At 32.8% G+C, this 26,452-nt stretch overlaps 1 long non-coding RNA gene and 1 pseudogene across 1 annotated transcript; one reads left to right on the top strand and one right to left on the bottom strand.

Moving 5' to 3' along the window:
• Positions 1–1,033: 1,033 nt before the first annotated feature.
• LOC120195549 lies at positions 1,034–18,537 on the bottom strand. Its single transcript, XR_005523069.1, has 3 exons — positions 18,404–18,537; positions 1,682–1,687; positions 1,034–1,045 (listed from the first exon to the last, which is right to left on the bottom strand). It is a non-coding gene; the product is annotated as an uncharacterized LOC120195549 (long non-coding RNA).
• LOC120195548 lies at positions 17,292–21,821 on the top strand (annotated as a pseudogene).
• Positions 21,822–26,452: the final 4,631 nt, after the last annotated feature.

The raw sequence follows: 26,452 nt of genomic DNA, 5'->3' as shown, positions 1-26,452 counted from the left end.
TTATGGATATACTACATACTTGTTTGGGTATAGAAATCAATTTGATATTATTCCTCTATCTCTTAGCTTTTTACCTCAATCCGATATAGGGAGCTTGGGATATGATCATTTTATCGAAGACAATGCAGGCTACATTTTATTACGTGAATTACATGAAAGGAAGGCTTGAACAATCCAAGGACTCTCCAAAATCATTCTTACAAGCTCATGGACGTCCAACATACATTTTATGGGCTGCATTAAGAGAAATTAAGTCCTTCTTTATCATCATTTTTGGAGGATATTCAAATTCTACAAGGGAAACATGCAATGAAGACTTTCTTTATCATCATTTTATAGAGACCATTCAAATTCAACAAGGAGACATACATTGCAGGCCTACTTTATTCTCATCATTAAGGCATTCAAGCAGAATAAATGGTATGAATATGAGCATGGAATTCCATGAAACACTCTCCCTTAGACGCATACAATTTCTACATAGATCAAGGTGTCCATATTCATCCTTCATTATTTCATAAGTGAGAAAGCCAAGCAAGTTCAAGAGTATCCCTCCTTTTTGGATGAAATTAAGTCTAAATTCAACCTCAAAAGTGTCCAAGTTCATCCAATACTCTCTAGAATATTCGGCTACTTAAGGAGAAAGAAGAAACAAAACATTAACGAGCATTCATTACCATTAAGATGAAACATTTATCTATTTTGTGTGAACCTTACACATTTTTCCTAAGAGCACTATAAATAGGCTTCATCCTTGCATTGTAAGCAAACATCTTGATATATGAAATTTCTCTTTGAGAGTTAATTTCTTTCTATTTATTTTGAAGAACTTTATCAACTTCAAGTTTGTTCTTATGGTCTTTATCCATTTCACTAGTTTATAAAGTTTATTCCTAACTCTCTTATAGCTAGAGGGTCATATTCAATCCCCTACCATTTCAATCCATCATTTTATATTTTTGGTTCCTAACTCCATATAACTAGTGGGTCACAATCCTTATTCCTTTCATTCCTACAAAATCCACGCCAATATCACCATTATCTACTTCATTTCCATTTTCTATAAACTACAAATCCATCATTTAACAAACTCCAACCTTCACTGCCTTTACCTTCATAACATCCATCCTTATCATTTCCATCACTTTAAATTATTCATATTAAGCATGAACTTTCACTCTTATATCTAATTATCATTTCTTTAAAGTTTCATTTTCAGAAATTCAAGTTATAAGTTCAATCGCTTACTAGAATCACGATCGAACAACACAAATGATTAAAAAAATCATAATCGAATTTATATCATTTGATATTAGAGCTATGAATATTCAGCAAGTTAGTAGTTTTCCCTCTCCTGGGTTAATACAAAAATTGAAAAAAAAAAGAAATACAAAAGGAAAAAACTTAAAGAGGGAGGGATTAAATTCTTTTCATCTTCAAAAAAATTCAAGAAGTTCAATATTATATTTTTAATACCCCAAATATTAAGTCAGGGACTAAATTAAAAAGAAATAAAAATTTGGAGGACTAAATTGAGTAATTGGTAAAGTATAAGAAATGACTTAAGTAAGACCAATTTGTAAGAGATAGTTTATTGAAAGGGCGTTTTGGGTCTTTTAGGTGAAATGAATTTAAAACCCATTTAAATTAGGGATTTAAGAAAAAGAGGAAAGTGAAAAACTTATTTCTCTTCTTCTTCTTCTTCTTTCTGTGGGTGAGAGTGTCCCTCCATAGCTTAAGGTAAGCTTCATCTAGCTCATGGTTTCGGTTGATTACGGTTGGTTCTTGCAAAATTAAGTGTTATGTAAGCTTAAGGAAATGTTATATGAGATTAAAACTATGAAATGGAGGAAATATTATAGATTTAAGAAAATGGGTTTTTAAATGATATGTTGATATATGAATGTTTGTTGATGTTTATTGGTAGAATTGACTTGTCAAAGAGGTAAATGAAAGATTAGAAGTATTGGATAAGATTAATAACATACTAGAAAAAGTTGACTGATTCTTAGAATTAAATGATCTTGGAAGATTTTAGATGTTTTAAGAAAATAAATGAAAGAAAGTTAGCATGGATAGGTAAATAAGAGCTTAATTGTATTGTATAGTGTAGACATACCGAAATTTGACCCCATTTGGGTGATAATCGGGCTAAAAACTGGAAATTTTGGGCACGAGTATAGGTACTGATAGAACAATACCAATACTATATGCTTGAAATCAATAGAATCTGTTGAGTAGTATCGATACCATGAGGATGGTATCGATACCATTGATCACAGAATGCAAAAATGGTATCGGTACCGTAATAGAGTATTGATACCATAGTATAGTATTATCGATATCATGGTGGGGGTATCGATACTAGAGAGCCAGAAATGTTAAAAATAGGTTGATATTGTTATAGAAAGTTAATAATATGTACTCTTGAATAACGTTTGAGTATAATTGTTAGGAGATATACTAACAATTGATATTGTACGTGTCTTTATGGGATGCTTGAGTAGAACGAAATCAAGCTCCTGAGTCAACCAAAACTAAAGACAAAGGCAAAGTACCAGAGTGATCAACTTTGTATTTTTGGTATAATAACGAGACAATCCAGGTGAGTGCATTTAATTATGTATGTATATGTTATGGTAGTCATAGTTGTGTGATTTATTAATGGAAGTGTGGTGATTACCAAATGGCACTAAGTGTGCAAAAACTTAAGAAATCCATACTAAGTGTATGAATTTCTGTATGGACACTTTGAGTGCAAAACTAAGAAATTCATACTAAGTGTATGAACTTCCCTATGGGCACTATGTGTGCAAACTAAGAAATCCGTACTAAGTGTATGAATTTCCGTATGGGAAATATATGTGAAATTACCAGAAGTTCATAATAAGGAGGTGAATTACTGTATTGTTAATGGGTGAGTAATTCACGTAAATTATAGTAAGATTTTGGAATTATTACATGGGCACTGTAGGTATAAACCATATAATGTATAATGATCAAAAGAGTTAATTGATATTAGGAATAATTGTTATAGTAGAAACTGGTCTAAAATAAAAGATTAATAGGCCTAACTGTGCATTTGACATAAAGGTGTCAATTATGCCAGTTAGATGAAAGGTTAAGTGCCTTTAAGGCCTAACTGTGCATTTGACAAAAATGTGTCAATTATGTCAGTTGGATGAAAGGCTAAGTGCCTTTAAGGCCTAATTGTGCATTTGACAGAAAGGTGTCAATTATGCCAGTTAGATGAAAGGCTAAGTGCCTTTGAGGCCTAACTGTGCATTTGGCATAAAGGTGTCAATTATGCCAATCAAATGAACGGTTAAAGACCGTTGAGTAAAAGATAAATGTCCTAGCTGTACATTTGGCAGAAATGTGTCAATTATGCCAAGTATATGAACGGTTAAAGACCGTTGAGTACAAGATAAATGGCCTAGCTGTGCATTTGGCAGAAAGGTGTCAATTATACCAGTTAGATGAAATGTTAAAGACCGTTGAGTAAAACATAAATGGCCTAGTTGTGCATTTGGTATAAAGGTGTTAATTTATGCCAATTAGATGAATGGTTAAAGACCGTTGAGTAAAAGATAATTGGTCTAGCTTTGTATTTGGCAGAAAGGTGTCAATTATGCCAGTTAGATGAACGGTTAAAGGTCGTTGAGTAAAACATAAATGGCCTAGTTGTGTATTTGGCAGAAAGGTGTCAATTTATGCTAGTTAGATGAACGGTTAAAGGCTTATGAGTAAAAGATAAATGGCCTAGCTGTGTATTTGGCATAAATGTATCATTTATTCCAGTTAGATGAACAGTTAAAGATCATTGAGTAAAAGATAAATGGCCTAGCTGTGCATTTGGCAGAAAGGTGTCAATTTATGCTAGTTAGATGAACAGTTAAAGACCGTTGAGCAAAATATAAATGGCCTAACTGTGCATTTGACAGAAATGTGTCAATTTATACAAGTTAGATGAACAGTTAAAGACCGTTGAGTAAAAGATAAATGGTCTAGCTGTGCATTTGGTAGAAAGGTGTCAATTATGCCAGTTAGATGAGCGGTTAAAGACCATTGAGTAAAAGATAAATGACCTAGTTGTGCATATGGCAGAAATGTGTCAATTATGTCAGTTAGATGAACAGTTAAAGACCTTTGAGTAAAAGATAAATGGCCTAGCTGTGCATTTGGCAGAAATGGTGTCGATTATGCCAGTTAGATGAACAGTTAAAGACTGTTGAGTAAAAGATAAATGGCCTAGCTGTGCATTTGGAAGAAAGGTGTCAATTATGCCAGTTAGATGAACGGTTAATGACCGTTTAGTAAAAGATAAATGACCTAACTGTGCATTTGGCAGGAAAGTATCAATCATGCAAGTTAGATGAAAAGTTAAATGTCTTTGTGTTAGTTAATCGATTGACGGAATCGGCCAAGAGGGGGGTGAATTGGCAATAAAAATTTTGGTGGAAACTTTTGCAGAAAATTGAAAGATATTGCACAACAATTTAGAGTGGTTCGACTTTCTCAACCAAAGTCTACGTCCACTACCTTAGCTATCCACACTAAGGATTTTTCATAAATTCACTAATTTGTCTTTCTTTTGAGGACAAAGAGTAAACTTACAAACCCTCAAGAATTATACCTCAAATTCTTGAGAACACTCTCTCCCAAAGAGAACAATACAAATTTGCAAACTTACAAGGAAATCCTCACAAGGTAGATTGTTTGCACAATTCTAGAAAAAAGAAAAGAACACTCAAGAATGAATACAATTGAGCACAATAAGTGTTCTTGAAAGAAAAATGAATATTGAATGAAAAATAGGCTTGAAATGCTCAAACTTGAGATTTGATGCTTTCTCTTTGATTCTAGTTGCTTGATGTTTCTTGTTTTTGATCAATGGCTTCTAAGCTTGCTTAAATACACCTTGAATCACTTCTGAACGTTGGGGATCATTAATGAAGATAATATAGCCGTTTTAGTGTGAAATCAATTAATAAAACAGCTTGGAGCGTGGGGGGAATCGATACCCCATAGGGGAAATCGGTTCCCTAAGTGTAAAATTCAAATATTTCGACCGTTGAATAGTGGGGGGAATCGGTTCCCTCCGAGCATACTAGAATTCTCGGAGCCAAACCATTCAGGGGGGAATCGGTATCCCCTTGGGGGGGAATCGGTTCCCTCTGAGCAATCTGGAATTTTTGGCTTTGAAATGGTTCGAAATATATTTTAAAATCGTTTTGAAATTATTTTAAGATTGAAAATTAATTTTACACTTGAGTAAGGATTAAAAATGACATTTGAAAGATTTGGAGTAATATTTTGATATTCGAATAATTATATCGAATATCCTTAGAAAATCTTTTTGGAAAATCTTAAAATTCATTTAACTTAATTTGTTATATCGAAATATCAAAATGATTTCAATAATCTCCCCCTTTTTGATATAACAAAACATTTTAGTAATTTTAAGATTTTGAAATCAAAAACGACGTTTTTGAAAAAATTACTCCCCCTTACTTTAACACTTCTCCTATTTAAAACATTTAACACTTCTCCCCCTTTTTGTTAAATCAAAAAGACTCGTAAAAGATTTTAAACAAGGTTTTTGAAATCATTTAGCCAATTTGATTATAGTTTAAGCTGCTAAGATCACAATCAAGAGAAACGTTAGCCATTAGTTTCATAATCAATATTCATAAACAATGTGATATGTCAAAATTGGTCATATATCTAACATGATGTAAATGATGCAATAAATTTAACTAAACCAAATATATAAATTCAAACATCCAAACAAATCCAAAGTCTAACAATCCTCAAAATCAAACATTCCAAAATATTCAAAATGTTGAAACAATAATCTTTTAGTTCAAAGTTCTAAAGCTAAACACAGAATCAAACATCCGGATCGGGAGGAGGAAAACGAGCTCGCATAGCGGCCATCTCATGTGAGAGTGCATCAATACGTTCATTCATCGAAGTGTTGTTTGTGCGCATCTCTCAGAGGATTTCTAATTGTTGAGCTCCCATTGTGGATAAATGGGACTCTATAGAAGTAAAGCGTGAATCCATGGTAGCATATCGGAAATCGAATGTCTCCATAAAAGATTGAAAATATGGAGGCATTTGATGCGTTTGTTGTGCTTGCTCCTCGGACTGCTCAGGCTCATCTTCGGCTTCATCGATGCCTCGCATTAATTGTTGAAGCTCGGGATCATCATCACCTTCTGGTGGAGCTCGTGAAGAACTAGCTCACGAAGTATTTTCAGAAGATCGAACCCATTCACTGGTTTCCTTATCCTTTATCCATCCCGCTCTCGTTAAGGAAAGAAGATTAATTTGTTTCTTTAGAGGAAAGAAGACATCTAGACCAACTCTAAGCCCGACTTTAGAAAATAGATTACTCAAAATGTAACCGTAAACTAGAGACAAACAAAGTTTCTTGTTAGGAACAAGATTTACGGTTTCAACAATTTCAGCAAAAATAATATGAGGTAGGTTTATTTTAATACTGTTTTCGAAACAATGTAACCACCAAAGATCCAAGGCTCTAATAGTAGAATAACGACCTCCAGATGGTCGAAACCACCAAGAAATCATTAGGTGAAGAAAACGTTCATGAAGGTCTAAGACACTCGCACTATCCCTTCTTTTATAACGAGAACCTAAAATTTGTTTTTCTTTTGAAATACCATCGTTATCTAATCCTAATGCCTTGGCTATGTAAGCCGAGATAATATGTAAAAATTATCCTAGGAGGTAGGAACGAACTTCTATGGTCTCAGTTTGAGCTCGTTTTTTAACACAAACGACATTAGAATAAAAGAGATGCGAACAAGTTTAATCTAACATAGCTTGACGAGAAGGGATACGTTCTTCTCTAATTTTGTAAGAGTCGAAATATTGATAATACCAAAAACGATGATTTCTGGGACCAGGATGATTGAAGCATGAATTTTGAATAGTTAAATTGGGATCAACTGGATTAGGATTAGGATTAGGAATTTCAGGAATAGGAGGTGGATTTGGTTGACGGTGTGAGCGACTAGATTATGACCTAGCACGTTTAGGATTGGACATGTTTTAGGAAATTGGAATAGAATGGATAACCTGCAATTTAGAAAACACATGTATGCAATTCAATTAATCCCAAAACTCAATTGAGTCCTCAATATTTCAAGGTTCTCTAAATCAATCCTAACGGGCAAAGTTTTTGAATATTGAAAAATAAGATTTTGAAAAACAATATATGTATAGTTTTCATAACAACAACATAATTCAATTAAAACACAATAATTTGAAAAACATTTTTTTTTATTTCGAAAATTTCAAAATTTTTGGAAAATTCTTGTTTTTTTGATGAAATTAGTTGTAATATCTAGTTTCTAATCACTAAAAAATCAATGCCTGATCTCTATTTCTATCTAGAACTAATTAAAACTAGTATTTTATGTTCAAAATCAATGAAATAGAGAGTTTAGAAAAATTTACCTTGAAAGATGAGATTGAGTGGATTTTGATGTTGTTTGCACGATTTTAATGATGCTAGCAGGTTTAGAAGATGATATTTGAAGAGAATTTCGATTAAAAATGTTGATTTGATGCAAAATGTTGATTTGAGAGAGTAGAGGGGAAGAACGGCGGGAATGAGAGAAAGAAGAGGGTTTTAGGATTTTTGGGTGTTCTGCCCGTGTTAAATTCCAGAACCCCAGGGGGTATCGATTCCCCTAGGGGGAATCAGTTCCCCTTCAAAGGGGGAATCGGTTCCCTCATAGGGGTATTGATTCCTTCTGAACCAAAATGCTAAAATTTGATTTTAAACACACAATGCTAAATTAATTTTCTCTAGTAGTATTGGCAACTCATATATTGAAAATTAATCACATTCAAACAATCAAATTAATATTTAAACTATATTTGAACATAAAATTAATTTTTCATCAAGAATAATAAACTCCCCCTAACTAATAGCAATGAATGCAATCAAAAATTAGCATTTTCATTTAATCTTAAAAGTGCTAAATTTATTTTAAACACTAAGTGAAGATAGGTTGGTCAAACCTAATTCTCTCCTAAGTATCCAAAATCTTTCCTTGTCTAAAGGTTTTGTAAAGATATTCGCTAATTGGTGCAAAGTATCAACAAATTCTAGAACTACATCTTTCTTAGTGACATGGTCTCTAATGAAGTGATGTCTTATTTCAATGTGCTTAGTTATAGAGTGATGGATGGGATTTTTAGTGAGAAAAATAGCACTAGTATTGTCACACTTGATAGGAATGGTACCAACTTCAATTCCATAATCAAAAAGTTGTTGTTTCATCCATAAAACTTGTGCACAACAACTACCAGCTGAAATGTATTCGGCTTCAGTGGTAGATAATGCAACACAATTTTGTTTCTTTGAAAACCAAGAAATCAGCATATTTCCAAGGAATTGGAAAGTACCGGAGGTTCTTTTCCTATCTAATTTGCATCCTCCATAATCTGCATCAGAAAAAGCATGCAAGCTAAAGCTAGAGTCTCTAGGATACCAAAGTCCTAAACTAGGAGTGTCCTTAAGGTATCTAAAGATTCTCTTAACATCTAGTAAATGTGATTCCATAGGGCATGATTGAAATCTAGCACATAAGCAAACACTAAACATAATGTTCGGTCTACTTGCAGTTAGAAAAAGTAGAGATCCAATCATTGACCTATATAATTTAACATCTACACATTTACCTCCTTCATCTAAGTGAAGCTTTGTTAAGAGCTCATTGGAGTGTCATGAGGTTTGCCATTTAGTCCCAAACTTCTTGAGCATATCTTGACGTACTTAGCTTGATTGATGAAGATGCCATCTTTTCTTTGCTTGATTTGGAGTCCCAAGAAAAATGAGAGCTCCACCATCATGCTCATTTCGAATTCACTTTGCATTAGCTTAGAAAATTCTTGGCAAAGAACATCATTAGTAGAACCAAATATTATATCATCAACATAAATTTGAACTACTAATAATCTTTACCTTTATTCTTTAAAAATAATTGTGTCAACCTTCCCTTTTGAAAACCTTTTTCAATTAAAAAGTTTGACAATATTTCATACCAAGCTCTTGGACCTTGTTTTAAACCATAAATGCTTTTGTCAATTTAAGAACATGATCCGAAAATTTTGAATCTTCAAAACCTGGAGGTTGTTCCACATACAATTATTCTTTTATAAAACCATTTAAAAATGCACTTTTAACATCCATTTGATATAATTTAAATTCATGAAAACATGCAAATGCTAATAACATTCTAATTACTTCTATCCTAGCTACGGGAGCGTAGGTTTCATCATAGTCTATGCCCTCTTCTGAGTATACCCTTGAGCAACAAGTCTAGCCTTGTTTCTCACTATATTACCACTCTCATCAAGCTTATTCCTAAATACTCATCTAGTACCTATAGTAGATTTATTACTAGGCCTTTCAACTAATGTCCATACTTTACTTCTCTCAAATTGATTTAATTCTTCTTGCATAGCCATAATCCAATGTTAATCTTTTAATGCTTCTTTAATATTCTTAGGCTTTATGCATGAAATAAATGCAACATAATTACAAATATTTTCTAAGAGAAGATCGAGTTGTTACCCCTTTGGATGGATCACCTATAATCTCACCATCCTTGACATAGTTGTACTCTCTTGGATAAGATACTTCCCTTTCTTCAATGGTTGGATTCTCAAGAGGATCATGAGTTACCTCATCTTTTGTTTCTTCCTTTGATGATGGTTCTTCAACGTCATGTCTAACTTCATTTGTATTTATAATACCTACATCATCATTCACACAAGAATCCTTCCTCGGAAGGGGATTATCATCGAAAACAACATGTATAGACTCTTCTACAACTAAAGTTCTTTTATTAAATACTTGATAAGCTTTAGAATTTAAGGAATAACCCAGAAAAATTCCTCCATCACTTTTAGCATCAAATTTGCCAAGGTTTTCTTTATCGTTGTTTAAAACAAAACATTTACATCCAAAAGGATGAAAATAACTAATGTTAGGCTTTTTATTTTTGAAAATTTCATATGGAGTTTTCTTTAAAATAGGCCTAATCATTACTCGATTTACAACATAACAAGAAGTATTTATGGCTTCCGCCCAAAAATATTTTGGCAAATTATTTTCATAAAGTATAGTTCTAGCCATTTCTTCTAAAGTTTGATTTTTCCTCTCAACAACTCCATTTTGTTGAGGGGTTTTAGGTTCTGAAAAATTGTGACTAATACCATTAGAATTAAAAAACTCAGTAAATCCAAGATTTTCAAATTCAGTGTCATGATCACTCCTAACACTAGTTATAGAGTAACCTTTATCGTTTTGGATTACTTTTGAAAACGTGATGAATTTTTCTAATGCTTCATCTTTAGTACTTAAGAATAGAACCCAAGTATATCTAGAATAGTCATTTACCAAGACAAATGCATATTGTTTTTCACCCAAGCTAGAAGTCCTAGTTGGCCCAAAAAGATCTATCTGGATCAATTGTAATACTCTACTAGTTGATACGTCATTAATGGATTTAAAAGAAAACTCGCTTTTGTTTTCCTTTAGCACAAGCATCACAGATTTTATCATTATCAAATTTAAGCTTAGGCAACCCTCGAACTAAATCACCTTGAGTTAGCCGTTGCAAGAACTCATACTAGCATGTCCTAGTCTCTTATGCCATAACCAACTGTCATGTTCATCCATAGCAACTAGGCACAAATTAGTCATATCAATAGAATCTAAATGCACCATGTATATGTTTCCTATTCTATGACCAACAAGCATAATCCGATTAGATGCAATGTCAATGACTTTACAACCATTAATATCAAACATGACATTGAATTCCTTATCACAAAATTGACTAATACTCAATAGATTATGCTTTAACCCATTCACATATAAAACATTCTTAATTTGTATAGAAGAGGTATTACCAATAGTACCAATACCTTCAATGTGACCTTTTGAATCATCACCAAAAGTCACTTCTCCTCCATTTTTAGCGTTAAGCTCAATGAATCGGTTTTTGTCTCCGGTCATGTGTCTTGAGAATCCACTATCAAGGTACCATGAATTTGGATTTGTTTCCCGTGCCTTGTAGCAATGCTCCTTTTCCTACAAACATAGATTAATTTCTAAGTTTTGGTACCCAAATTATTTTGGGTCCATATTCATTAGTTTCCAAAATCCTAGTCCCCTTAGGTATCCATTTGTGTAGGATATCCTTATCTTTAGTAGTAATGAGCTCTTTAGAAACCCATATACTTCTAATGATTTTTCCATTAGAGGTTCTTTGGGGACCTCTATGATTGTAGTTTTTAAAACTATTTCTAACAAAGTTGGATTTTGAATTTTCTATATTTTCAAAACGTTTTGTTCAAACTTTATCAAAAGAAGTTTTAAGATCATTAATTTTCTTTTGATGATCATCATTGACCTTTGAAAGTAAATTTTGCAAATCCAAATTTTTCTTTTCAAACTCTTCTAGTTTGATTTGCAAATCTTTGATTTTACTTTCAAGATCGTTGTTGGTTTTGGATATGAGTTTATTTTCATTTTTCAATTTTGAAACATCATTTTTATATTTTAAAAACAATTTCTCATAATCCGAAGCCAACCCATTATATTCCTCTAATAACTCAGCATAGGATAAATCATCAAAATCAGATGAGTTAGAGGTTACCTTAGAATCTTCCCCGAATGTCATCAAGCACAAGTTTTCTACTTCTTGTTCCTCTTCATCGGAACCTTCTTCATCGCTCCATGTAGCCACATGAGCCTTGTGCTTATTCTTTGATTGACCCTTTTTCTTCAATTGTGGGCAATCATATTTGACATGCCCCAAATTTTTGCATTCATAGCAAATGATTGAGTCATTCTCTTTTGGTTCATTTTTTAGGCCATCATTTTGTTTGAATTTTCTTCCTCGGTAAGCTCTCATCATTTTTCTAAACCGTTTGGCAAACAATGCCATTTCCTCGTCATCTTCATCTTCATCCGAATCACTCTTATTTTTTGTGGATTTGAGAGAAACTCCAATATTTTTCTTCTTCTTCTCCTTCTCCTTTGGTGTCTCTTTAATCTTATCAAGGTCCACCTCATCTTCAAGCATCTTTTCATGAGTGAAGAGTGAACCGATTAGCTCTTCTAGAGTTAAGGACGTTAGATCCTTAGACTCGATGATTGTCATCTTCTTTGATTGCCACAATTTTGGGAGGGAGTAGACTAACTTCCTCACAAGCTTTTCATTTGAAATGATCTCTCCATATGATTTGAGACCATTGAAAATCGTTGAGAATCTATCCGTCATAGCTTTGATATCTTCATTTGGTTTCATCTTGAAATTTTCATAACTATTCGTTAGAATACTAATTTTAGATTTCTTTACCTCATCGGTACCTTCATGAGTGAGTTGAAGTTTGTCCCATATTTATTTGGCGGTTGTACAATATGAAACTCTTCCGTATTCATCTAGTCCAAGAGAACAAAATATGATATAGATGGCTTTGGAGTTGAGCTGGAACATTTTTGTCTCTCCTTCACTCCATAATCTTGGATGAGTGAGAGGCTTAAAGTATCCTTCTTCTACAACATTCCATGCTCCCATGTCACTTGCTTGAATGAAGTACATCATCCTATTTTTCCAATAGGCATAATTAGCCCCATTGAAGAAAGGAGGCTTGTTGACGGGCATCGAATCGAGACCAGAGTCGAAGTTTGAAGTAGAGGCCATTGATGACTTTGATTATCGATGTAACTCTTCCCGAATCGACTCAAAAGGTGATTAAACCTTCAAATAAGTTAGGCTCTTATACCAATTATTGAGTTAATCGATTAACGGAATCGGCCAAGAGGGGGTGAATTGGCAATAAAATTTTTGGTGGAAGCTTTTGCAGAAAATTGAAAGATATTGCACAGCGATTTAGAGTGGTTCGACTTTCTCAACCAAAGTCTACGTCCACTACCTTAGCTATCCACACTAAGGATTTTCCACAAATTCACTAATTTGTCTTTCTTTTGAGGACAAACAGTAACCTTACAAACCCTCAAGAATTATACCCCAAATTCTTGAGAACACTCTCTCCCAAAGAGAACAATACAAATTTGCAAACTTACAAGGAAATCCTCACAAGGTAGATTGTTTGTACAATTCTAGAACAAAGAAAAGAACACTCAAGAATGAATACAATTGAGCACAATAAGTGTTCTTGAAAGCAAAATGAATATTGAATGAAAAATAGGCTTGAAATGCTCAAACTTGAGGTTTGATGCTTTCTCTTTTATTCTCTCTTGATTCTAGTTGCTTGATGTTTCTTGTTTTTTATCAATGGATTCTAAGCTTGCTTAAATACACCTTGAATCACTTCTGAACGTTGGGGATCATTAATGAAGATAATATAGCCGTTTTAGTGTGAAATCAATTAATAAAACAACTTGGAGCGTGGGGGGAATCAGAACCCCATAGGGGAAATCGGTTCCCTAAGTGTAAAATTCAAATATTTCAACCGTTGAACAGTGGGGGGAATCGGTACCCCCTGGGGGGAATCGGTTCCCTCCGAGCATACTGGAATTCTCAGAGTCAAACCATTCAGGGGGGAATCGGTACCCCCTTGGGGGAGAATCGGTTCCCTCTGAGCAATCTGAAATTTTTGGCTTTGAAATGGTTCGAAATATTTTGTAAAATCGTTTTGAAATTATTTTAAGATTGAAACTTAATTTTACACTTGAGTAAGGATTAAAAATGACATTTGAAAGATTTGGAGTAATATTTTGATATTCGAATAATTATATCGAATATACTTAGAAAATCTTTTTGGAAAATCTTAAAATTCATTTAACTTAATTTGTTATATCTAAATATCAAAATGTTTTCAGCACTTTGGGTAAAATACTAAAGGAATTATAATGCATTTGGATATAAACGATACATAAGTGGTATGAAAGGATGCCATATAGATATAAAATGTTCAACAATGCATAATTGGTATGAATGGATATCATAAAGGAAAAGAAAAAGTAAACAGTACATAATGGGTATGAAAGGATGCCCAAATGAGAATACAAAATGGAGTAATAACAACAGTTAAGGTGCGGCCCATAATGATTATAAAAGATAATTGATCAAATGGCACTTTGGTGCAATACATGTATAGTACTTTCTAATTTAACGTACACCGTGCAAATAAAGCATAATTGTGGAAAAATATATATAGGAGGATAGATAGGCTGGGCCTACTAAGAATAATTTAGATGACTTATTGAAAGAATTATGGTGTAACTGAGAAGGGCTTATCTGGTCCTTATGGATTCTGCAATTTAAAGCGTCAATCAGTATTCATAAGATATTTATGTATAAGTTTGATATCTTTGCATTATTATGTCTCACTAAGTAAATACTTAACGTGTGTTGATTTCACGCGTAGGTAAAGGCAAAGATTAATTGAGTAAGGAGTGCAGCAGTAGCAGCAATAATCATCAATTAAGGTTGATCGTCAGTAACGTTAGGACAATCTTATTCCTTTTGAAAACTTAGTTGGCATGTAATGGAATTGAATTAAATATTTTTCAATGTATTTAAATTTATAATTTTAGTATTTTGCTTATATGAATATCATACGTAGAGGTTGTTAAAAATTGAAACAAAATTCTATGGTTTTTCAAATGAAAAAACATTTTAAAAGTGATGTGACATTCATATCTCGTGTATGGAAAGGTATACGGGAGATGGGTGTTACAATATTCTTCATTTCTTTAGTCATTTCATTATTTTTCTCACATTTTATTTGTTTCTTGTAGTCACTCTTTTTCCTACACTTATTCCTACTACCTAATCACTTTGTATTAGTCTTAGTCGAATTCCAATAGAGACATTGTCAATCCTTGTGGAAATTTCAATGGGACTTTAAAAGCGAGCAAGAGTGATAAAAGACAAGATAACACATTAAAGGAAAAACCATCCTGAGTAAAACAAGAGTGGGAGTGATTTTTTTCTTTAGAATGAATTGGTAAGGCTTTGTGTTGGTAAGGTTTAATTTTTATTTTTATCACTAATCATGTCTTGCAACTCTAAAGACAAATCTCATATTTTAGGAGAATGTGACACACCAAATGATGGTGGTGCATCAAACTTGCAAATGCAAGCCATGACACGAGAGATGAGGAGTTTGCTCAAAAAACATCTCAACTCAATCTTAAAGAAATTAGAGCGAATGATCAAAAGACCTTTTTATTCACAAACGTCTCCACCAAAAGTCAAAAGGCAAGTAAAGAGGAGAGATGAAACTCGATCCTTTTCTAATTCTACATATCTTACATGGATTTCAATTTTTGAACAATAAGAAATGTTAGAAGTTCATCTCGGAGTGATCCTAGTATTTTTGCATCTTTCAATCTAAAAAGGTCTAGCTCGCCTTTAAGAGTGTCTTGAAAATTTTGTCAAAGAAACGCAATTGGAAGTGCAAACCAAATAAGGTCATTTTGAAGAATAACAAAAAGATGGAATTGAATGTTAATAGATTAAAAGTGAGGTTGTAGAAGAAAAACAAGTTAGAGTTGAAAACGAGCAAGTTGAAAAAGAAGAATACGAGGATGAAAAAGAAATTCAAAAAGAAGATGAGAGTGAAAAAAATATGTTTGACAAAGAAATTAGTTGTGCAAAAGAGAGACAGTGGGAGTTAGATTTCATTTTGCTCTAACAACTTTAACCATTCTTTTTCTATTCTTGATTTTTCATTACTATAAGATAATGAGAAGCAGACTCCAAGAGACATTTTGAACACATTGCAAATCATGAAGATTCTCAAGCATCCTTCATGTTTTGATGACCCTTATGATAGAGAAGTATAAAAAAAATAAACCAATGCAGTTATCCATGAAGAACATCAAGTGCCAACTTCCATTTATCAGCATTGATGGGTTTGTTTTCTCTATCTCTTTAAATCAGATTTTCTTTTCTACTAATCTAGTTGTCACTGTATAAATCAAAAGGAGACATGATTTTGTTTGTGATTGTTTTCAAACATTTTGAGCACAATATCCCTAAATGTTATAAGAGAATCAATTTCAAATCAAGCGATCAACATGGAAGAAAATTTCACAAACAAGATCTTGAAAGCATATACTTCATTTAGCATAATTAGTTTATTAAAACATGTAGTTCATTAAGCAAGTTACTTCACTTAAGTATGTTGGAACATTCAATAAAGCTAATCCATTAATTGAACTAGTTTATTCATTTAAATTGGTTCATTAATGAAACTAACTTCTTTATATTTTGCATGACATATTTAATTTTTTTAATTTTATTCAAGCATAAACATTTACTACTATTGTGTCTAGGTGCATGAAGGGATATGAACAGTCACATCAAATGCAAGAATATCAGTCAGTTTGTCTTACATTTATGGATGCAATACATACTTGTATAGGTCTTGAAATCAAATTTGATATTACTTCTCTGTCTCTTATCTTTCTACCTCAATCTGATATCGAGAGCTTGAGATATGATCATTTTATAAAAAAAATAGTGCATGCTGGAATTTCTTTACGGGAATTGCATGAAATGAAGGCTTGAACATTGAAAGGACTCTCCAAATCCATTCTTACAAGTGCATGGATGTCCAAAATACATTCATGGGCTACATTAAGAGCAATTAAGTCCCTCTTTATCATCATTTTAGAAGGCTATTCATATTCTACAAGGGAAACATGCAATGAAGACCTTCTTTACCATCATTTTTAGATACCATTTAAATTCTAAAAGGAGACATACATTAAAGGCATACTTTATTCTTATCATTAAGCCATTCAATAAGGATAAATGGTATGGATATGATCATGTAACACTACAAGAAAATATACCTTTAATCACACACGAACGATGACACACGCTAATTTATGACTTGCAAAAAATGTGTGTCATAAAAAAATGTCATGTTTCTTAAAATCTGAACGATTTATGACTTACAATAATGTGTGTCATATTTAATAGTTATAATCCAAAAAATTTAGCAAACACACGGAGTACACTTTTCATTGTGTGTCATCTCTAAAAGTCATCTTTTAATTCGGGAACTATATATTTTAGCCTAAAATAAATAAAAAATAAACCCGTTCTAGTTTACCCAAATAAATAATAAATCAAATCCTTCGACTCTGAAATCAGTCCCTCAAACATTTATCGATTTGATCGAATTCAAACTTTTCAAAAGAAATATTAAAATTATTTATATTTATGTGAAGAATAAGTCTCAGGTCCAACCTTGAAATGGGGAAGGATGGAATACTCGATTGGCTCAATCGTTCGCTATGGTCCACAACTCTCAGTGGCGGCGATGACCGCATCCACCGTCACTCCCCTTCTCCCACCATCTCCTCCAATGCCATCTCCGAGCCAATTGTTCAGCCTCCGATTCCCGTGCCTTCTCCCGCTGTGGCCTCGAGTCCTTAGTCCACTGCTACTTCCCCCAAATCTGAATTCATAGATCGAGTTGATAAAAATAGTGATGATAATAACAATGATAATGACCAAAATGCTAGCTCTTCCGGTGGTTCTTCGGATGATATATCTCGCCAAGCTCAACTTTTAACCAAGGTTTTTAATTGTTTCTCCATTTTTTTTTACTATTTTTCTTCTTTCTTTCTTTCTAATTCCCATCTTCTTCGTGTCAGTTGTCAAAGAAGGTAGTAAATTTGCGGGAACTGCAGCAGATTACGTCGCAGGGAATTCCTGAAGGTGCAGGAATTAGGTCTACAATGTGGAAGGTGGTGTCTCTGTCTTTTCTGTTTGGTTGCTGAGAAATTTTGAAATTTTTTTAGATTTCTATATTTTTAGTCTCTAAATCAAATGAATTATCAATTCCATGCATTGAAAGTTGCTTTGCTTTTCTTTTTGGATTAATGTTGAGGTAGGGTTATTTGGTTGCTCTGGCATTTATTATTAGGGTATCTACCACCAGATCGTGTGCAGTGGTAGTATGAATTAGCTAAGAAAAGGTCCGAGTACAAACAGTTTAAAGAAGAGCTATTGATGAATCCTGTAAGTGTTTCCTTTTTCTTTTGCGTGTTAAAATAGTGTAATAGATGAATCCCTATAGTTCACAACTATAATTTAGTTATAAAACCGTGTAATTTAATCTCATATTTGATTTCATCACAGACAAGTAAAATCAATAATGGTTACTGGAGAAATGTCTAAATGTTGACACAGATTTCTGAAATCTGACAATATGTACCTGTAGATGGAACTAAAGAGACAAAATAATTTTGCCTATTAACGAACACATGCATTGTGAAATATGAATTCATATACTTGGTCAGATTTTAGAAGTTCTTGTCAACATTTAAACGATTTTTCATGAACACTGTTATTAGTAAAACTTGTTTACACCATACAAAGATTAAATTAACAGTCCTATTTATTGAAAAAAGACGAAAAACAATTCTCTAGTATGAGTAAAATTGATATTTGCATTGATGGAAAGCCATCTATATGCTAAGATGAGCTTCTGAAATATGAAAATACAGACTTGTAGACTAACTTAAGCAGCAAATGGATTTCTTCTATTATAAAACAGTGGTTGTGTCAATTTTCGACTCATATGCTTTGTTAACTTTTAGAAGTTCATGTCAACATTTAGATGATTTAATACGAACATTGTTATAGATTTTGCTTGTTTATACCATACAAAGATTGAATTACACAATTATATTGTACAAGGGCTAAATTTCACTTTTACCTATAGTTTGACTATAGTACCAAGACTGTCTAGATACTTTAACCAAATAGTGTATTAATAAATACATTATAATGATTTTATACACTATGGGCAAGTATGATATTATAAGTTTCTTTATTTACTGGCATGGTAAAATTTTAACAGCATTTTTAAGGTTATCTTGTGTGTTCGATCTCTTTCTCTGTTTCGGTGAGAGTTTTGGGTTTTTGAATGTTTTGTGGCTAGTCAGACAGAAATGGAAAGGAAGTTGGAGAAGTCTGCGGTTCGTGACAATGATCATTAATAATCTGAAAGCAGTGGTTTGCTTTCAAGATCACAGGTAACTCATGGAGAGCATACTCTAAGCCTTGGAGAAAGCATCATATGGAATCAATTCTTTCAGGTATATTGTTAGGCTTATTTGAAAATCAGTTATTGGAACTGTACTGCAACTATGGTGTTTTCTTTTATGTTAAATGCTTTAAATAAAGACTGTGAACGCTAAGTTGAGCTTTCTCCCATTAATTTAGTTCATTTGTTTTTATTAGAGCCTGACTTCTAGTGTTTAATAGACGTTAAAGATAGAAGAAAGAAATAAGGATAACAACTATATGGATAAAAGTGAAAAAACATTGAAGGGGTATTACACTTTGATGTAAAATCTACTGAATTATAATTAAAAGATTGAATAGTTTCTTGCACAATTGTACTGCTGTTAGCATTAAAATATCTAACCCATATATTATCTTTAGCTTTAATTTACTAAGAATAATCATATGTTTTATAATGTGTTATCTGATTATCTCTGTTATTATTAAATCCTGATATTTGGTATTTATAATTGTCAGTGTTATATAGCATTATAGTAAGAAATCCAAGAAGTTGGATGAGGGGAAAACAATTCATGCTACACATACTAGATTTTGGTGAATACTTAGTTGAGAGAACATGAACTGAGCATTACTAGTTTACAACTGTATTTGTATACCAGTTTATACATGAAAGTAGTCACGAAGAGTTCTGATTTTTCAATTATTAATTGAATCTGTCATTTATTTTATTCTCTAGTCCTTAAGGTTTTCCTGATTTAGCAAGCATTTAGGAAGAGGGTTTTCCCCATTTGTTTGCTTAGTTTTCTTGCGATGTTAGTCATGTTGTTGATGAGATGAATTTTTTTGAAATGTCCTCCTTTTAAGTTCTAGATAAAGATCAAGTGACTTTTTTTTGGGCTGATGGTATTTCAAGGACTCGCAAATTATAGAACAGATTGACCGAGATGTGAAACGCACTCATCCAGACATGAACTTCTTTTCCGAAAACTTGAAGCTTGCAAAGTCTAACTGGGTATGCATTTTCTTTCTTGTGATTTTGTTGTTTAACCCTTTGGACTCAAGTTTTGATATGAAAAACAAAGCCATTTCTGAGTTATACCTTGCTCATTCAGGATGCATTGAAGGACATATTAAATGTATTTGCAAAGTTAAATCCATGTATAATATATGTTCAAGGGATGAATGAAATCTTGGCACCTCTATTTTATGTATTCAGAAATGATCTCGATGAAGAAATGGCGGTAAAGATCTCATTGTCTTTCCTATCTAGTCTGTATTATTTGTTTTAATGTTTTTCTTCACGCAAAACTTGTTGGTGCAACCAAAAAAGTGTTTTCTGCTTCCGGAACCTTCCACATTTTTCAACTTTGAGATTTACATTTTGTTTATCATTTGGTGTTCTTGTCAAACTTGTCTTTGCCCATTTCTATCTGCAACGTTATTGCCACCAACTCCCACTTTTTTCTTATCTCAAGCAACATGATGAAGAAAATTTTCATTTACTTAGTTGACACTTGCTTAAACTCTTTATTCTTCTTGAAACACCTATACTTAACGCATATAGAGACATGGGTTTGAACTTAAGAGATATCACCCTACAAGGTGTATCCAAATACTACTTGATATTTTTTAAATTTAACACACCCATTTCAGATACATATTCGCATGTGACATGACATCATATTTAAGTCTTGAGTAACAAACTGATGCATACAAGTCATAAATTTTTTTATGCTCCAAAATTGATTCATACATTTTCGTATTGAACTCTTGCAGGCCGCTGCTGAAGCTGACTCATTCTTTTGTTTTGTTGAGTTGCTGAGTGGATTCCGTGATCATTTCTACAAGTAACTTGACAACAAAAATGTTGGAATTCGTGCCAAAATTACCCGGTTGTCATAACTTTTGAAAGAACATGATGAAGAGCTTTGGCGTCATCTAGAGATCACAACTAAAGTAAGATACCATTGCAAAATCCAAACATCTTGTTGTATTGTTTAGATTTTATCTTTTCATATATTTCTTGTCATCTTCTGTATTTGGGTCATGCTTACCTATTACAACAACCCCACCTAGAGGGACAATTAAGCCAATTTGAACTGTAAAAGCTCGAGAGCTCTACTTGAAACTCCAGACCTCGAAGTTTGGCTTGAGCTTAATAAAGTTTCACGTTTAAAGTTTGATTCAAAATAAAAATTGATTTGCTCAAATTTGTTCAATTAATTTTGTTTGTCTAGTAAAGGATAAGTTTAATTCGATGCTTTGACTTCAAACTCGATTATTTATACTTAAGCTCGAGTTAGAATTTAGATTTTTCAATATTCATTAGAATAGTATAATATTGAATTAGAAAAGCTTGGTTAGGCTTGCAAGCTATTTGAGTCTAGTATTAGGATACTTGAATTCAATTGGCTCAGTGGCTCGAGCTTTTGATTAGACAATGACTAGCCATATTATGTTTTTTTCTTATAATCCGAATTTGAATACCTTGTAAGTGCAAGTGTCTCATTTACCCTCATAAGCCTCGGCTCCTCTACAATTCCAGTCCCCTTCCTCCTTGTCATTTCTTGGTGTGGATATTATTTCAGTCTAATGTTAACCGATGTGAATAAATATCACAGGTCAACCCCTAATTTTATGCATTTAGGTGGATTACTCTGCTATTGACGCAAGAATTCAATTTTGCGGATAGCCTTCATATATGGGACACACTTTTAAGTGATCCGAAAGGTCCTCCGGTATGATTGCAATTTTAATGCCCCTCCCCCTTTTGCTCTAACCTTATTATCATGATAAATGGTTCTAGTAGTGTTTGAAATTTGATCAAATGTTATCTGGATGATAGTTATATACTTCACTTTAAATAAGTATAAATTATATATTTATTTCATATTTTTTAATTAGGTTGGCGATGCGAAGGAACACGGATGATGACATTGATGATATTCGCAAAGAATGGGTATCTTATGTGGCAAACTTTATTATGCCGTGATATTTTGTATCGACATATGATTACAATATTTTTTATAACTTAATGTTAAGATATTGTATGCAAATGGATTGCTTATATATAATATGATATATATATATTTAGTATTATGAGGCATTAAATGTGATTTAGTTTGATTATTTGTCAATCTACAATATATATATATATATATATATATATATATATATATATATATATATATATATAATTTATGATATACAATCACGACACACGAATATGTGTCATCTTTTTTAATGACGTGTGCTTCAATGACACGCAATGTAAGTCGTAAATGTAAGTCATAAAATTATGACACACAAATGTGTGTCATCTTCATTTTTTACGGGGGCTTCAATGACGCGCAATGCGCGTCATAAATGCGCGTCATAGATTTATGACACACAATTGGATGTCATCTGAGATTTATGACGGTGGCTTCAATGACGCGCATTTGTGTGTCATTTGCACCCATAGATGACGTGCAATGCATGTCATTAAAGGTGTTTTTTCTAGTAGTGGAATTTCAAAAGACACTTTCCCTTGGACACATAGGATGTATACATACATCAAAGTGTGTCCACATTCATCCTCCATTCTTTCATAAGTTAGAAAGACAAGGAAGTTCAAGAGTCTCCCCCCTTTTGGATGAAATTAAGTCTAAATTCAACCTCAAAAGTGTCCAAATTCATCCTAGACTCTTTAGATATTCAGTAACTTAAGGAGAAGAAACAAATCATTCATGAGCATTCATTACCATTAAGATGAAACATTCATCTATTTTGTGTGAACCTTTCATATTCAGCCTAAGAGCAATAAAAAGAGGCTTCATCCTTGCATTGGAAACATACATCTTGATATATAAAATTCCTCTTTGAGAGTTGTTTTCTATCTAGTAATTTCGAAGAACTTTATCGGCTTCAAGTTTGTTCTTGTGGTCTTCATACCTTTCATTTGTTTATAAATTCCTAGCTCTTTTATAGCTTCCTAGCTCTTTTATAGCTTTCTAGTTCTTTTATAGCTAGAGGGTTACATCCCATCCCTTACCATTTCATTCCATCATTTTATATTGTTGGTTCCAAGCTCCATATAGCTACTAGGTCATAATCCACCTTCCTTTCATTCCTACAAAATCTACACCAATATCACCATTATCTACTTCATTTTCATTTTCTATAAACTACAAATCCATTATTTACCAAACTTCAACCTTTACCACCTTTACCTTATTCATCCTTATCATTTTCATTACATTAACTTATTCTTATCAAGCATGAACTTTCACTCTTATACCTACTTATCACTTCTTTTAAGTGTCATTTTCAGAAATTTAAGTTATAAGTTCAGTCGCTTATTAGAATCACGATCGAGAAACATCACATATGATTCAGAACATCACAATCGGAGTCATATCAGCTACCTCATCGTATATTTGGCGAAGTGTATGGAGTGCAAGGGATTTTATTAAGAAAAGATTGAGATGGAAAGTGGGTACCGGGGAATCCATTTACATTTGGAGCGACTTTTGGCTCGCAATACCTACTCCCCAACTTGTGAAGGCAGAAAGGGTCGTCTCGTTGAATTGGGTTGCTGATCTAATTGATGTCGATACCAAATGTTAGATTATCGAATTAATCTAGGATACATTTGGTGATGAGGAGGCGGATTCTAGAATATCAATTTTTCGATTTCATCATGATGATTGTCGTATATGAAGCGATGAGAAGAGTTTTATAGTGTGCAGAGTGATTATCAGATGCAGCTCGACATGGTGGATGTCTCAATCAGATAAAATTGTGTTTCAACACATTTAGGCTTGCGCTTGTCAAAGGAAGATCAAGTTATATATCTAGAAGTTTGTTCAAAACTAAATTCCATCAATGCAAAATTTACACATGAAACATATTGCTTATACCCCATATCGCTCTCGTTGTAGCCATATTATCGAATCTGGTATTCATATTATTAGAGACTGTCATCTGGCGAAGTTTTGGTCCTCTATGAATCACTATTGACCTCTCACAGTTAGGGATGCAAATTTATAGATTGGCTTGGTTTGTTATTTACTCATTATCCATTATTTAAGCAAGAAGAAATACTTGTTATAATTTGGGGATTATGGTATGCTCGCAATTATTTATTTCATGAAGGCAAACAGACTCATATAAGTGATTTTGTTACTTTGTGCGTGTCCGTTGCCTGTAATTTACTTCTGCCCATGCCATCATTCATTGACGCGACTGTCCGCCCCCGCTTGGTGGAAACTCCTTTCTCTCCTGCTGTCAAAGTCAATTTTGATGCAAGTTTCTCACAAGCACAACAAAAAACTTGGTCAGGAGTTGTGATCAAAGACAACGAAAGCTTTAGTTTGGGAACATGTTGAAGATCAAGTTTGAGAATTACCTCTGCTTTCATGGCTGAAGCCATGGCAGACTTGCATGTTGTCTAACTAAGAGTTGACCTGGGTTACCGTTAGGTTATCGTTGAGGGCAATGCACGTTCGGTTGTGGTGACACTTTTATCTTCGGCTCGTGACTACTTAGATACCAGTTTTCTGGTTTGGGATGCTCGACATAGTGCTCAAGCTTTTCATGCATGTGAGTTTAGGTTCATCCCTGGACTAGGAACCGATGTCGCTCATTCTCTGGCGACGAAGAAAGACCTTGGCGACGGAGATCACTTCTGGGTGAAAAGGCCCCCATTGGGTGGAGTTGAAGGCGTCTGAAGATAGAAAATGGATTGACCCTCCATAGACTCTCTTTGTTTCGATAAGAATTGGTCACGTTATATCTACATCTGTTTCTTTTTCCTTGCTGCGTGCTATCATTGATTACTCTGGTTTCGACGTAAGGATGTTAAAGAGCTGGCCGTTCGTTCTCGTTTTTTCCTTTCTAGTTGTTTCATTTTATGAGTTTGCCTTTAGCTTTTGTTTTTCATTTACTACAGCTTTGGTCTTTGTACTTTTTGGTAAACTACAGCTATGGTCTTTGTACTTTTTGGTGCGTTACACCTGGTCATCGTTTTTTATTAATTAATTGAGCTAACTTTTCTTTGTTAAAAAAGAAGAATATTTTACGCAATAAAATATTAAAAATATAATATTATTAAAACTATATTATATATTAAATATTTTAATAATTAATATTTTAAAATTATTATATTAATACTAAATAAATAAAATAATATTATTTTGAGTGCCCATGCTATGAAATAAAAAATTAAGAAAATATTTTAAATCAAATTAGATGGTAAAATTTTTCAAAAAATAGAATACAAAACATAAAAAAATAACTACATCGAAAAATATCAATTACAACTATCAAATATTAAAAAATATTTGTCGTAAAACTAATTACAATTAATTACAATTATCAGATTGAAATGTTTTCCAAAAAATATTATCCAACTATTAAATACAAGAAAATAAAAAAAAATTGATTTTAAAAAATATTTTTTAACTATCAAACACACCCTTACTTTACACGGTTGACAAATAATTTGTCTTGTTAACTACTTTACTGCAATAATAATTAATCTTCTTTGTTCTTTCGTTCTTAGCTAACCAAGGTTTTATTTGCAGTTACTTCTTTCTCCACCGTGGGTGAAGATTAGACCGGTAAACGAATCGAACGAACACGAACGAACATGAACAATAATATGTTCATGTTTATTCGTTTAACTTTAACTGAACAAATGAACGAACACGAACATAAACAAACAAAAAATTTCTTTTTCATATTCGTTCGTTAATGAATGTAGTTTGTTCGTGTTTGTTCATGTATATTCATTTAAATGATAAACGAACACAAATGAACAAACATAAACTAACGGATACAAACGAACGTAAACGAACACGATAAATGAACATAAACGAACATAAATGAAAATAGATTTTTTTCTTTCCTAACAATTTTAAGATTATATTTTATTTAATTATTTTTGAATTTTTTTATTTGTATTTAAAATTAATTAAATTTTAAAATATTTATGGATATCTGATTAAAATTTATTGGACTTTAATATTTTAAATGGGTCTAGAGAGATTGGGCTAAACATAAATAAACGCACATAAACAAATATAAATGAACATATTACTAAACGTTCACAAACGTAAATGAACGAACGAACTCTTTGTTCATGTTCGTTCATTTAATTAAACGAATAAAAAATCTTATTCATGTTCGTTCGCTTAATAAATAAACGAACATAAACAAACTTCCCGCCGAACGATTCACGAATGGTTCAATGAACGTTCGGTTCGTTTACAGGCCTAGTGACGATTTACTACAATAATAATGCATTTGGAAAAATAAAATGATATCTCAAAAGTTAATCAAGAGGTTTTTTTCAAGGGAAAAAATGGTATTTCCTAATAGTACTTACGTATTGCTTA

Source organism: Hibiscus syriacus, unplaced genomic scaffold (assembly GCF_006381635.1).
Source record: "Hibiscus syriacus cultivar Baekdansim isolate YM2019G1 unplaced genomic scaffold, ASM638163v2 tig00117016_pilon, whole genome shotgun sequence".
Classification (NCBI taxonomy): domain Eukaryota; kingdom Viridiplantae; phylum Streptophyta; class Magnoliopsida; order Malvales; family Malvaceae; genus Hibiscus; species Hibiscus syriacus.
The sequence above is the reverse complement of the archived record's forward strand: the minus strand, read 5'-3'. Positions and strand labels throughout refer to the sequence as shown.